The 13,579-nt window shown below is 42.8% G+C and overlaps 2 protein-coding genes, 1 long non-coding RNA gene and 2 other non-coding genes across 8 annotated transcripts in view; 2 read left to right on the top strand and 3 right to left on the bottom strand.

The window, feature by feature from the left end:
- AKAP6 (A-kinase anchoring protein 6) overlaps positions 1 to 9,242 on the bottom strand; it is a 567,738-nt gene extending 558,496 nt beyond the window's left edge. For 3 of the 4 annotated variants that reach the window (XR_012073483.1, XR_012073482.1, XM_072962897.1), the window contains exon 1: positions 8,986 to 9,242. The gene's annotated coding sequence lies outside the window, so the exon portion shown is untranslated. Of the gene's footprint in view, positions 1 to 1,764; positions 1,814 to 8,985 lie in introns of all 4 variants that reach the window. The other variant, XR_012073484.1, reaches the window with a different exon arrangement.
- Positions 1 to 13,579, bottom strand: part of LOC140696879 (uncharacterized) — a 99,479-nt gene that overhangs the window by 40,667 nt on the left and 45,233 nt on the right. The gene's annotated exons all lie outside the window — the stretch shown is intronic.
- Positions 9,513 to 9,619, top strand: LOC116278929 (U6 spliceosomal RNA). The gene has a single exon (XR_004188265.1). It is a non-coding gene; the product is annotated as a U6 spliceosomal RNA (small nuclear RNA).
- On the bottom strand, positions 10,584 to 10,690 carry LOC140697221 (U6 spliceosomal RNA). Its single transcript, XR_012074080.1, has one exon. It is a non-coding gene; the product is annotated as a U6 spliceosomal RNA (small nuclear RNA).
- LOC140696883 (uncharacterized) lies at positions 11,083 to 12,005 on the top strand. Its single transcript, XR_012073502.1, has 2 exons — positions 11,083 to 11,275; positions 11,715 to 12,005. It is a non-coding gene; the product is annotated as an uncharacterized lncRNA (long non-coding RNA).

Here is a 13,579-nt window from a genome sequence, read left to right as displayed (position 1 = left end):
AACCACAACATGAAACCCTTGGATTGAACTTGTTCCCAGTCTCTTTTCTTTGATTTTCTTTCTCTAGCTTCCTCTGTGCTTTTCGTAATTACTGCTTTTCTTCTTATAAATGAACCTCTCCTTCCTTCCGTCATCTCCTAAACCTCCCTGAAGGACTTCTCTGGCAAGTTCTGGCAATTATAAAAAGTAGCAACAATGCTGTAGACCAGTCCAAAAAAAACAAAAACAAGAAACAAACTAAAGGAAGTATGCTTTTGGTTCTGGAAACCACATGCTTCTATGCTATCTTAGGTACTAGCACAGAAGAGTCCCTTAAAAAGGAGTCAGGCTATAATATTACTTAATATTGAGTACCTCAGCAGCTCAGCAAGGTGATGCTTATCATGACTTTCCTTGTACCAAGGTCTAGGTTTCCAGCAACTTCTTTTCTGGGCCAACTTCTAATAATTTTACTGCACATCTGGGGTGGGGGAGGGCAGGATGCTGAGGGAGGCAGCAATTAGATCCAGGTCCCAGGTGTCAGTGGCACTATGCACAAAAAGCTGGCTCCTGGAGGGAACAAAAGCCAGGAACTACTCTGGCCACTTGGCAGTTTGGGGGTGTCACTAGCTGGAGAAAATGTCTGAGGTCCAACTCAGATAAAAGGGGAAGCTGGTACCTTACCTGCCAGCTCTATACTGAAGTAAGAAAAGCCCAGCCTCTGAAGCTTCTTCCAGCAGCCATTTGGGTGCCACAACAACTTGATGCCAGGCCCTAACCTCCCCTTCACCATACCCCAGGAGGAAAGTACCCCAACTTTCCTACTAGGTTGGGGTTCAGCAATACTCTGTCTATAAGGGTGACAAACAATTATAGCCTGACCATCTTATCTGAGGTGACAACAAGAAACCTAGAGAGAGGCTGTAGATTGTATGGCCACCACAATTTAACTAACATCTTTGTGTAAATGAGAAGGCCCTCACTCTGAGTGGATAAAGCCCATGGGTGCACAGCTTGGGTAAAACATGGGCATGATTTCAGCCCCCAGCACGTCCTGTTCTCAGGAACAGTGCACAACACAGAGCCACACAGAGCTGCCCCATTCCATAGCTCAGCATTTAGAAATAATTAGGTTCAAGACAGGTGTCATGTTTGGGTCAGCCCAAATCGAAGGCAGCCTTCTCGCACCCCTCCACATGTCAGGGCATCGTCTGTGCCAGGCTAGCTGAGGACAGAGGTGTTAGGAGGAGGAAGGGTGGCAGGAACATGGTGGCCCTGCTAAGACACACTCAAGCCAGCCATGTCCTAACCTCATTTTGACACAGTCACTGAGCCCCAACCCACTCCCGACATCAGGCTCACTGACCACCATCTGTCTCTGAGGAAAATTATCAGAAACAACTCATGTTTGCTCACTCTAAGTGCATTTGGGAATCTAATGATGATGTGTAGTACAAAAAATGGGCCAAACAGTATGCTCACCAATGAAGGAATCAAAAGGAACAGGGGGAAGCTCTCAAATTAGGGTGACTTGGTTCCTAGAAGAGGAAGAATGCCCTTCTCTCTCACCACTGCTCCAAACATAAAGTAACAGATAAAATATAAAGACGGTATTAAAAACATGGGCTCTAAAGCAAGATAATGATCTCCTTAAACCCTACAGATTCCAGCTCTTCAGAATTCACGGCGACCAGACATGCTCCACATCCTGAGCCAGATGCATGTGGGAAATTAGGATGGGAACACCTAATTTCCCTGGCCCACCATGACAGGAAAGCTACTTACTGCAGCTGCAGCTGCCTGAGGTTAAGCCTCCTCCTGTGAAGCTGCAAACCTAGGGAGACAGGAGGAAACCAGTACAGTCAAGCTGACCTGAGCACGGCTGTGCATGAATTCAAGGACTGGACCTGTGACCTATTTAGTAGCACCCAGGGTAGGACTCTCCCAAAACCCATGTAATACCTGGTTCTGAACTGGGGTCCCAGTGGGGTTGGGATAGAGACAACTATTCAGGGAGCTTTGTCTTAGTATATTCAGTTCAATGAAATATACAACTGTTCAGGACAGAAAGTAGTTTTTAAAGTGTTCAAAACAGTCATAAGTTATATATTGACTTAAAATTCTGGCCAAATAATTTTAGGGAAATTTTACCAATAAACAACCTATTAAAAGGTACTCCTTCTAAAACTTCAAGGTCAAAGTTCATTGAGCAAGAGAAATTCAATTTAATCTAAGGAAACCACCCAAATGACATTTAACTCTGTGATAAAACAGATGAATATTAAGTCCTCATCCAATCAGTCCATCAGTCCACTTGGTTTCCTCTCGAGCTTTTGCCTATAGGAAGGGATTTATAATAATGTAGTCAGTATATCAAAATTCTCCTTTAACAAAGAAGCTCTAAGTCCATGAAAGTTTGTAATGAATATACTCGCAGGCAAGAGTAAAGAAATTATGTCTAAATAATGGACTGAGGCACTAGTTCAGAAACCAAAAATACATAAATTTGGAGTAATGAGGGAATGTAATTGATAGAAAACATAAAATACTAGGGAGAGAAGTTCAGTTCCAACATGGGAGATGGAGAATCACTACTTATTCTTGAGTAGGTGACACGGTGAAAACATGAAAGGATTAGAGCAGAAAAAGAGAAACTAGAACACTTGGATGGTCCAAGTGTGAGTTGGTAAGGGTGGAGTTTTAGAGGGGTGGCCCTAAGAAGAGATGTAATGAGAAGGGAGGAGGAGCCAACGAGACTGGAGACGAGGGGAAAAAAGAGGGAAGGAGGAGGTGAGAGAAGGAAAAGAGGGGAACATGTAAGAACAAAGACTACATGGATTCCATTTACAAAACTTTGGTCCATGATGACAGGTAAGAGAAACCTGTATCTGTTTGTAGAGGTTAGTTTCAGGCTTATGAAATTTAAGATAAAAGCTAAAAATCAGGCCAGCATTTGGAGAATACAGTGATTCCCAATGAGTAGTCCTTAGAGCCCTACATCAGAATCCCCAGGGTGCCTATTAAAATGCAGATTCCAGGGCTCCTCTCTAGGCCTTCTGAATCATAATCCCAGGGATCTGGATTAAAGGGATTTAGAGGAGGGGGCACTGAGCACACTGGAGTGTGTCCCCCACTGGACCAGAGGTAAGATATGCACACTCTGTAGACCAAACTCCAAGTGGCTGAGCTTACCTAAAGTTATTGAAGAAGAAGCAGGATTTAAGCACTAAAGCTTGGAGGGGAGAGGTCTCAACATTACAGGTCACAGACAAAGAGGAGCCAATGAAGGAGACAGAAAGAAAGGAGTTTGTGAGCTTAGTAGGAACCAGAATTATACATTATCACAAGGACGGTGTCACAAGGTGGTAACACAAGGAGGGATTTTGTGGAGAAAGCTCTACTAGGTACTTGGATGAGGTTTTTTTCTTCTGAAGTCCTGGATAATTACACTGTGATTCTTATAGCTGACCAAGAATACAACTTGAGCCTCCTGATAAGAAAAATCAGTAAGCTAAAGGTAGGTACAAAGTAGATATAGGTAGTACCACTTTTAAGTCTTAACTTCTCCAGAGTAAGAACAGATCTTAAGTCCCTCATTTTCATCATGTTTTTAACAATAGCTTTTGGGTTTAAAAAAATGATTAGGAAATGTTTAAACAGGTGTCTAATATTTTAAGCTTTGGAAGAAAAAAGGTGATTGGCCCCAAGTGAGCTTTTCCTCTCAGTTACATTGTTTCCTTTCCAGTGTTTTTAAACGGTTCTAGTTTCCAAGGTAACAGCCAATGGATACTGGCTGGTATTCCTCCCAGTTTAAGTGTCATTAGCAGGTGCTGTTCAGGATGTAGTGAAGGAAAGCCTCTGATCCAAATACCCAAATGATTTCAAATCAATGAGTAAAAATATTCAATCACTGCAAACCTTAAAGCTGAAAAAGCTTCTCAAGGCAACAACAGCAATTTACACAGCTGCAGAGCTTTGTGATGCACAAGGCATTTTCCCAACTATTTATCACAGACTGTTCTGTCAGCCCTTAGAGGAAAGCAAGGGAGACATTATTTTCCCCTTTCACAGGAAGGTGTGTATCCAAGGGTTGGGGCTGGGATTTGAACTCTGACCATCAGACCCAGAGATCTTTTTACAATACAGGAAGCACACAGTTAATTAAAAGTTTTTTCTCCCGTTAGTAGTAAACCTGAGAGGAATATTTGATTGATACATGTTTTATTTGCAATTTACATTATCAATTACAATCAGGGCAGTCTCAGTTTTTCTGGTGAACTTGAAGCCTAAATTTCCTGGGAAAACAAAAACCTTCAGCTGTGTGAATGAACAGGTGGGTGAAAGTGAAACCATAGTATAGATAAGGAGATGTGAAATGTAAATGCCTTATGCAGCTTGGGTGTTGGTTTAAGAACCAAATTCCTACTCACCTTACGATCCAAGGACATTTAGAATCACTCCTAGAAGCAGTGAGGCTGGCCTAAAAGTCCATCTTATGTTAGGGCCTGAATGGCCTCCTGAAGGAATGAATGGAGGCTCATAATTGGGGTATAGTGTGAGGGGCCAGGGCCCAGCTGTCTGTCACTCAGATTCACACTCTGGAATGATTCAGAACTAAATCTTAGCTAGATTAGAGGTGGCTGACGTACAAAGAGCAAGTTAAAACAAAGAATTAGCTCACTAACGTCTCCATGAGACCCTAAGAACTCAAGGAACACTGAGGTGTGGCACCAGTTGTGCTGAAGGGCAGTGTGGGAGCACACTGGAGTATAGAAGTTATTTCTTTAACAGCCCCTATGTGAGCAGAAGCCATCCTTCCATGGGATAAATGGGATACAGTCATGGAAATCTTATCTTCTTACAGTTGTTGCAGCTTTTTTATTCATTAATTCATTCAGATCATATTTATTGAGGTCAGAATTTGTGACAGGTAGTTGGGATACAGCAGTGAACAAAACATGAAATCTTACTCTTTGGAAGTTTTATTCTAGTGGGAAAAGATAGAAAACAAACAAATTGTGTGATGGACACAGCTGCCATGGAAAAGACCAAAGCAGGATAAAGGGGATAGCTGCTTTGACCAAACATAAGTTGTGTTTCTATTTTATGTTTTTGTAAATCATGAAAAATCCATGTGTTACACCAGAAATTGACACAACGTTGGAAACTGACTATACTTCAATTAAAAAAATTCATTTGATTAATTTTAGTATTTGTGACAGTTGGAGAATCTTTCATCATGATAACGGGATCAATCCCTCAAGAAGACACAGAATCCCAAACGTGTACATATCTGACAACAACGTTTCCTTCAAAATATATGAAGCAAAAACTGTTGGAACTGAAAGGTCAAATAGAGAACTCCATAATTATAGCTAGAGATTTCAATAGTCCTCTCTCAATAATTGATGAAAGAAGTACAAAAAATCCGTAAGGATATGATTTCAACAACATCATCAACTAACTTGACTTACTTTTACAGAACACTCCAGCCAACAACTGCACATTTTTTTCTGTGCACATGGAACATTTACTAGCCATACCATATCATGGGCTATAAAGCAAGTCTTAGTAAATTTAAAACAACTGAAGTCATACCTCAAGGAAAGTAAATTAGAAAAAGAATACAAAGATACCTAGAAAATTCGAAAGTCCAAATATTTGGATACTAAATAATCCATGTGACAAAAAAAGGTAAAAAGGGAAGTAAACATTTTGAACTAAATGAAAATATAAACACAGCACATTAAAATTTGTGGGGGACAGCTAAAACAGCTAAAATTGCCTAGAGACAAATTTAAATGCTACTATTAGAAAAGAAGAAAGGTCTAAAATTGACGATCCAAATTTCCACTATAAGAAACCAGAGAAAGAAGAGCAAATTAAACCTAAAGTAAATAGAAGGAAGGAAATAAAGAGCAGAAATCAACATAGAAATGAACAAACAATAGGGAAAAAAATGAAACTGGTGGATTTTTTTGTAAAATACAGTAAAATTGAAAAAATTCTAGCCAGATCAGGAAAATAAGAGAGAAGATACAAATTAACAATATCAGGAATAAAAGAGGGGACCTCATTTCAGATACTAGAAAGATTAAAAGAAAAAAACTTCATGCTGCTGCTTTAGGACAAAACTATTCTTTTCCTGAAAATATAGAAGCACATACACAGAATTCTCTGAAACTATTGCTCCTCTGTGTAGTCTCAATCATTTATAATAATTATAACTTTTAACTGAAATAACTCCTATTTTGCATAGAAACTGGGGGGTAGATAATGTGAACTGTCACACTCAAGCATTTTATCAGACTAGCAGAGCTCACAAATGCACATAAACCGGGACTGTCAAGTTTTGAAAGATCTTTGGAGTTCTTTCTAGGTGGGACACTGAAGAGGTCCTAGGGAGTCAATGGGTGCAACATGAGGGAATAGGGAATGGCCATAAAAGGAAGCGGTCCGGTGGGGAACTTGGATGAGCTTCACCTGATGCACACACAGTATATCCAAGGGAAAAGAAAGGAGGTGAGAGAGGGGAGGAAGAAGGGTACTGACAAGCTTGAAGCAGATCTGTGAAGGAAGGCTGAGAGCTCACAGCAGAGAGAAACAGAGAAACGGAGAACAATTACATCAGAACCTTCAGAGGAGGGTTCTGGCAGATATTTTCAAAAGCTCTCATAGTGATTACAAACTTCAGGCCAGATTGATAACCTCTGTTCCTCAGCTGAAGTGCCCCAATTTCACACCAGGTAAACATTGTTACTGATGCTGTGGTTCTAAGTGACTCATCTGTTCCCTGCTCAAGAGGAATTTGGTAAGGATTTTGGTTGAGTTTCTTTTTAATTGGAGCAAAACTCCTAAAGAGGAAATAACTTGTGGGTTTTGCCAGTTTCAACTGTGTCACATCATTGAATGTTCCCATTCTGTGAATTAAAAAAAAAAAGTAGACTTTCCACTTATCAGTGTGTACTATCCTGCTGTTGCAGTCAAATGAGCAGAACTCAGAAATATGGTTGTAAAACAACCAGCTTGAAGTCTTTATTCTCATCTTTGTAAGCTACTGCAAAGAGTATGACCTAGTAATACTACAAGTGGTACAGTGGAAAAAGCAATGAATTTGGCCAGTGCCAGTACTGCCTAGGGAGATCACTACACACTTACCTCAGCCTCAGTTTCCTTCTCTGAAAAATGAGATTTTCCATTTCTTTGGATCTAAAATGCTGCAAAGATTGTAAGATGCACCATAGATTTATACACCACTAAGAAAACACAGATTGTTTTATTCCACTGGTAATATAAATGGTTAGAATTACTGTGGCAGCATTTATTGTTAATGGAGTCCAGATGTTCCAGAACATAAAAATAAAACTCATTTTTTTCTTGTTAAAAAATGGGATAAGCTGAGAAAAATCATTTAAATCAATCTCTCCTAAAATCAATTTATTAAAAATGAGACTGTTGAGATTCCTTCTCATATGAAATCTTAACTCAAGATACAAAAGACCATTTAACTAAAGAGCCACCTACCTCAAAATTTTCCCATATGACTTCCAAAAGATGTGTTAAAGAACACTCCCTCTGAGAAAGTGATTAGAGATTTACATTTACTTAACTGGTAATACGAGCAAGAATTGTTTTCGTCAAAATCTAAATATGGGATCGTAAATATTTTTCAGTTTGGCAGAAGCCAATGGTGTTTCAATGTTGCAAACGTGTGGCGTGAAAACATGAGCGTGATTACAAAAGCATAAGGTGAACAGGGTAAATGTGTTCAGTTGGTGAGGTATGCGCGGTAGATGGGAGGAGGGGCGGGATGGGAAAAAAGAAACAGGAGGAAAAGGCTAGCAGAACACAAGAATTTGAAAATTAAACATAGACAACTGTGTAACAGAAAGGAAAGAACAGAGTAAGGAAATACAAGACGTTAAATTTCAACGCCTCTGGCAATTGTCCTCCTGGATGAGGCTTTCAATAAATGTATAGCCTGACAGAAAACAATATTCAGAATATATCCAGAAAGCAAGCAGTCTTCATTCAAACAGAAGTGAGTGGGGAGAGCTATTTTTGTTACGCAATCGATTCAACACAAGAAAAGTATAGGTAAAGCACAGCAGACTGTGTGAGGGAGAACTCAGCGCGGCTCCAGAATAGCCTCTTAGCCGTGGGGAGGCAGAAACAGGACTTCAATTCAGCCTAAGTAAGAAAGGTAATTTGTTAGCGCGTGTAATCAAACTATGGAAAGGACTGAATGATCCAGAGACTGAGAGGACACTGACACTCTTCCTTCATTTCTTTTCCTGGTCTTGTTCTCTCAATTTGCTTCCTTGGGGAATAGAACTTGGACACCAAGGGTCTTGAATTTACATCCTTATAGCTCATGAGTCAAGGGTTAAAAACAAACCAACAAACCAGCCGCCAGACCCTCTACCTGGGCAACGTTCATCAGTGTATTCTAAAAATTATTAAGCTAAAGATGTATTGGGGGAGGGGGAGGGGGAGGGGGTCAGGCTGCTGATTTCACCTGAACCCACTATTTCAGCCTACATTACATGCCTCTAACTGAGACGCAATAGGAAGTACACGCCCTACCAGTGCGCCTCTAAACAAACTGAACCAGGATCTAATTATGGCACATTAGAGCTATCTATAAATTTTCAAGAAGCACGAAGGACAGAGAAACAGGTTAAATGATATCATCAGAAATAAATAAGCCAAATGCAAGAACTGTGACGTTCCACACTGCAAATATCCAGTTTCCCCAATAAATCGAAAGCATGAAGAGAAATGCCGGGGTGGGGGCTCTGGGCGGGTGACCGGCGTGGGGGAGGGGAAGAGTGGAGACGGGGCGTGAGGAGAATAGAGACCTAAAGAGACTTAGCAACCAAGTACAATGTGGGGCAGAACCTTGTTTGGAAGCTTATGACAAACCAACAATAAAAGGCGTCTCTGAAACAACCAAGGAAATTTAAACGGAAAGTAAATGACTATTAGGTGATATTAAGGAATTACCTTAGATGTTCCAGGTGTGATAATGGCTGGGTAATTACTTTTTTTTTTTTCAAGTACTCATCAAAGGAAGTTTAAGTGGGAAACGACGTGGTCTAAACTGTGGCACCAGCGGGCCGGCCGACTCGGTACCGCGGCCGCCTCACAGACCTCGCGTGTCCCGCTCGCTCGCCGGCTCCTCGACGGCGCCGCGCGCAGGACGGTCGGCTGTGCTCGCCGCTCCCGACATGCTCCGCGGCCCGAGCGCGACCGCAGGAGAATCCGCCGCCCCGGACCTGGGGCCAGCTACCGGGTCCCTTACCCAAGGTGCCCCGGGTGCTCATTTGCATGTCCCACCGACACGTGGATGAACACGACAGGGCTCGCGGTCTGCGATTAAAGCACCAAACTTGCAAGTCTCTTGAGTGGTTGCACGGCAACAATTTTCCAAAACGTTCCGAGGTCGACGGGAAGGCGGCAGTTCGGTCACCGTAACCGTAAGAGGAGAGCGGTCTCCGTGCCTTATATAGGCTGCGGGCGTAGGCTCTGGCGTGCTCGCTTCGGCAGCACATATACTAAAATTGGAACGATACAGAGAAGATTAGCATGGCCCCTGCGCAAGGATGACACGCAAATTCGTGAAGCGTTCCATATTTTGTGCACCTCCCCGGCGTCCCTTTGCTGGTTAACCCCAAAACCCGAAGACGGGTTTCGGCTGAGGGTTTGAGAGATCGCTTAGAAGCCCCGCTTCGGCTTGTGCCTCCCGCCTCACCACCCTGTTCCCTGAGGACGCTTGCGAGGCTCTCCCGTCGGGTCCTCAGTCGGCCTGGCGGAGACCCTTCCTCGCCGGCCTGCCGGCATCTCCACTGCCGACCGGTCACGTTTCTATTCTCGTTAACTGGGAAATTTTCGTGTCTGCATTCCAACGCTTGTCAGCACACCCTTTGCTTATCAGCTCCAAAGAAAACGCTAAGTCAAAAGCACAACGCATGGCATCTGTGCTAAGTTGTGAATCTTTTTTTACTACAGAAATATTCATATAAGGCAATCTATGATATGAGAATTAAGCTGAGTTGCACCTGGAAATTTACGTGCAAATATGCCATTTCTGCATATCTCGGAAATGAAAAAATGTCAACTTCCATTTCCTTCTCAGAATTTAAAAGTTATGAAAGCGACTTACGATCTTGTCTCTCTCAGGAACACAAACTAGAGGTCCACGTGGGTTTGGATCTTGTTCACTAAAGACTGCTTGACACATGAGTTGCTGATGAGTTCTTACCAAATCATTTCTAAATTATTAAAATGCTGAATTATTGCTAAGTGAAAAATCCTTGCTAAAGGAATAAGCAACATTAGAAGATTTAGAAGATTAGAAGAAGTTAACGAGAATAGAAACGTGACCGGTCGGCAGTGGAGATGCCGGCAGGCCGGCGAGGAAGGGTCTCCGCCAGGCCGACTGAGGACCCGACGGGAGAGCCTCGCAAGCGTCCTCAGGGAACAGGGTGGTGAGGCGGGAGGCGCAAGCCGAAGCGGGGCTTCTAAGCGATCTCTCAAACCCTCAGCCGAAACCCGTCTTCGGGTTTTGGGGTTAACCAGCAAAGGGACGCCGGGGAGGTGCACAAAATATGGAACGCTTCACGAATTTGCGTGTCATCCTTGCGCAGGGGCCATGCTAATCTTCTCTGTATCGTTCCAATTTTAGTATATGTGCTGCCGAAGCGAGCACGCCAGAGCCTACGCCCGCAGCCTATATAAGGCACGGAGACCGCTCTCCTCTTACGGTTACGGTGACCGAACTGCCGCCTTCCCGTCGACCTCGGAACGTTTTGGAAAATTGTTGCCGTGCAACCACTCAAGAGACTTGCAAGTTTGGTGCTTTAATCGCAGACCGCGAGCCCTGTCGTGTTCATCCACGTGTCGGTGGGACATGCAAATGAGCACCCGGGGCACCTTGGGTAAGGGACCCGGTAGCTGGCCCCAGGTCCGGGGCGGCGGATTCTCCTGCGGTCGCGCTCGGGCCGCGGAGCATGTCGGGAGCGGCGAGCACAGCCGACCGTCCTGCGCGCGGCGCCGTCGAGGAGCCGGCGAGCGAGCGGGACACGCGAGGTCTGTGAGGCGGCCGCGGTACCGAGTCGGCTGGCCTGCAGGAGCGACTCAGGCGGCCCAGGAGGCCTGCCTGGAACAAGCGGCGTCTCCCCGACGTCTCTGAGAGTTGGCGAATCGGTTGGCCTGCTGGGCCGCCAGAACGCTGGGTCACGAGAACTCTGGATCGAGCCCCGGTCCTCCCTGCAAAATATGGGACGTGTTACCGGTATTTCACTAGCGATATAAGATCCTTGTGCCCCTTCAAAGGGTTTTGTTGAAATGAGCCCAGTGTTTAGCCCTCTCGAAGATCAGTTAATATCATAGCTGATATTATGTCCAATATTTAAAACCAGTTTGTAATTGGGGGAACATCTAAATCCTTAACTAAAAAACAAATGAAGTGAAAGCTTTAAACTAGTACACACTCTTCACACTTATATTTCAAGTTTGGAAATGCATATTTGCAAGCAGCAATACATAAGTATTTATGAAGACTGCATAATCTGAAAATTATGGAAACATCCCTGCTACCATTTCTAAATACAATACTACCATATTGTTACTTCTGTGTAGCAGGAGTTCATTTTCAAAACAGATAAAATTCAGTCTTTAGGTGTGAATGGTATGAATGACAGGTCTTTTTTCCCCCCCCTTTAATATCTTAGTCGTTTGGGATCCTTAAGCATGCAGGCCTCAATGAAGATCCACAACGGAACCAGGGTTGTCTTATGGCATCCAATTAAGCCAGACTGGGAATGCCTCTAGGTCATCCACATGAGAAGCAGAAGCACTTGACTTAGTCCTGATGCCATGGTTGGACGTCCACCATGCCCACGGCCACCTCCTCCTACCCTGCCACCACGTCCTGGGTGGCCAATGTCTCCAAAATTGATCTCCAGCTGAGACGTTGTATCATTTGCTGGCTTCGGAAATGGTGATCCATAACCAGGTCTTCAGCGTGAGTCTCTTCACTCTTTGACTTGACCAATCAGAGCCGACCTTCAGCACACACTCTAGGTTGCCCCCAGCTCTGCTAGCATTAGTTCAAGTGTCTCAGGCCTGAGTCCACTTTGCGCAGGCGTCAGCAGGGATGGGGGGAGGAGCCAGGATGGGCAGCCACGCCTTTCACAGGGGTCATCGCCCTAGGCCACCTTGAGTCTTGGCCTCCAACCGCATGGAACACTGAAGAATACAGTAAAGCCCACATATTTGGCATGAGAGATGGATTCAAAGAATTAAACTATTAGGGTTGTACTTCCCTGCATGCTAACCCTAGCCCTGTTACGATAAAAACATGCAGGACAGGTCCACTTGCAAGAAATACTGGAATGTTGTTAAATATTCTGATTTTAAGTTCTGCAAAAACCATGCTGTTCAAGTCATTGCTTTGCACATTGTGAACTAAGCCAAAGCTGAAGGATTCTGATATTCAGGTGGTTACAGTCCTCCATGTATTGAGTTAAACTGAAGGGCGTAAGTTTGCCTGCGTTGTACTAAAATGGCACCCTCAATGGCATATTTATAGATTGAGAAGTTTTGCTTCTTTTTTCTCCTTCCTGTGGTCGTCCTACACTTTCTATGACACAGTTTTTGAAGAAAAAACCTGTGAAAGATTAGTAATTTTGAGAAGCTTTAAAATTGGTACCCAATTTTATGATGTACAAAAAGAAAATAGTATGAAACCATGTAAGAGTTTCTGGTATTGCTGAGACAAAAATAGAGAGAGGAACAGAAAGCCTACAGGGATTACTGCTAAACCTATCTTTTTTGTGTTTACGGTTATAATTCTTTTCTTTCACAGTTTTGAAAAGTAATAAAATAGACTGTTCTTACACCTCCCCCCAAAAATGGGCAAAAATGATAGCCTATTGAGTTAAATTGCCCGTTTACAAATAATATATGCTTTGATGTATTTTTTAATGACCTGTTTTGCCAATAAGCATTTCTGACTTCAAAGCTATTAAGAAATAGTAAATTGATGTTCAATTTTATAATTTGAAGAAATATATCAAAACTCCTTCATGTTCTTACTCTCCTTAGAAACCTGATAACCAAACAGTTTATTAAAATATACATGGTTAGGGAAATCTAGAGTTGGAAGGATGGTCAGAATCCCTGGGTCATGAACATGATCTCTACCAGTTGTAAGCTTCTTCAGTCAAGCTACACTTCTTGATAACAATGTTTAAGCCCTTTATATTCTGAAAAGAGGAAAAATGTTTACCACATATAGAAAAAAAAAATTGAAAGTTGACTAAAGAGCAAATCCTTTGGCGGGGGGGGGGATCTTTATAAAGGTTTTTAATTATCAGATATGTACAGAAATAGCAAAAAGGTGTGATTTTAGAATCGTGGCACTTTTGAACAACGTACTTTTAAAGAACCAGAGCAGAACTTCTCAAGGAGGATTTATGCATGACCCCTTTAAAGCAATAAATTCTCTCTAGGCTCCCAGTTTTGCTGAAATTACTTCTATTGTATTGTTATTTAAATAGGTATAAACATAAAACTGGGTATAAACTCCTTATTC

The sequence above is a fragment of the Vicugna pacos genome, chromosome 6 (genome assembly GCF_048564905.1).
Source record: "Vicugna pacos chromosome 6, VicPac4, whole genome shotgun sequence".
Taxonomy (NCBI): domain Eukaryota; kingdom Metazoa; phylum Chordata; class Mammalia; order Artiodactyla; family Camelidae; genus Vicugna; species Vicugna pacos.
This window is presented reverse-complemented; position numbering and strand designations above follow the sequence as displayed.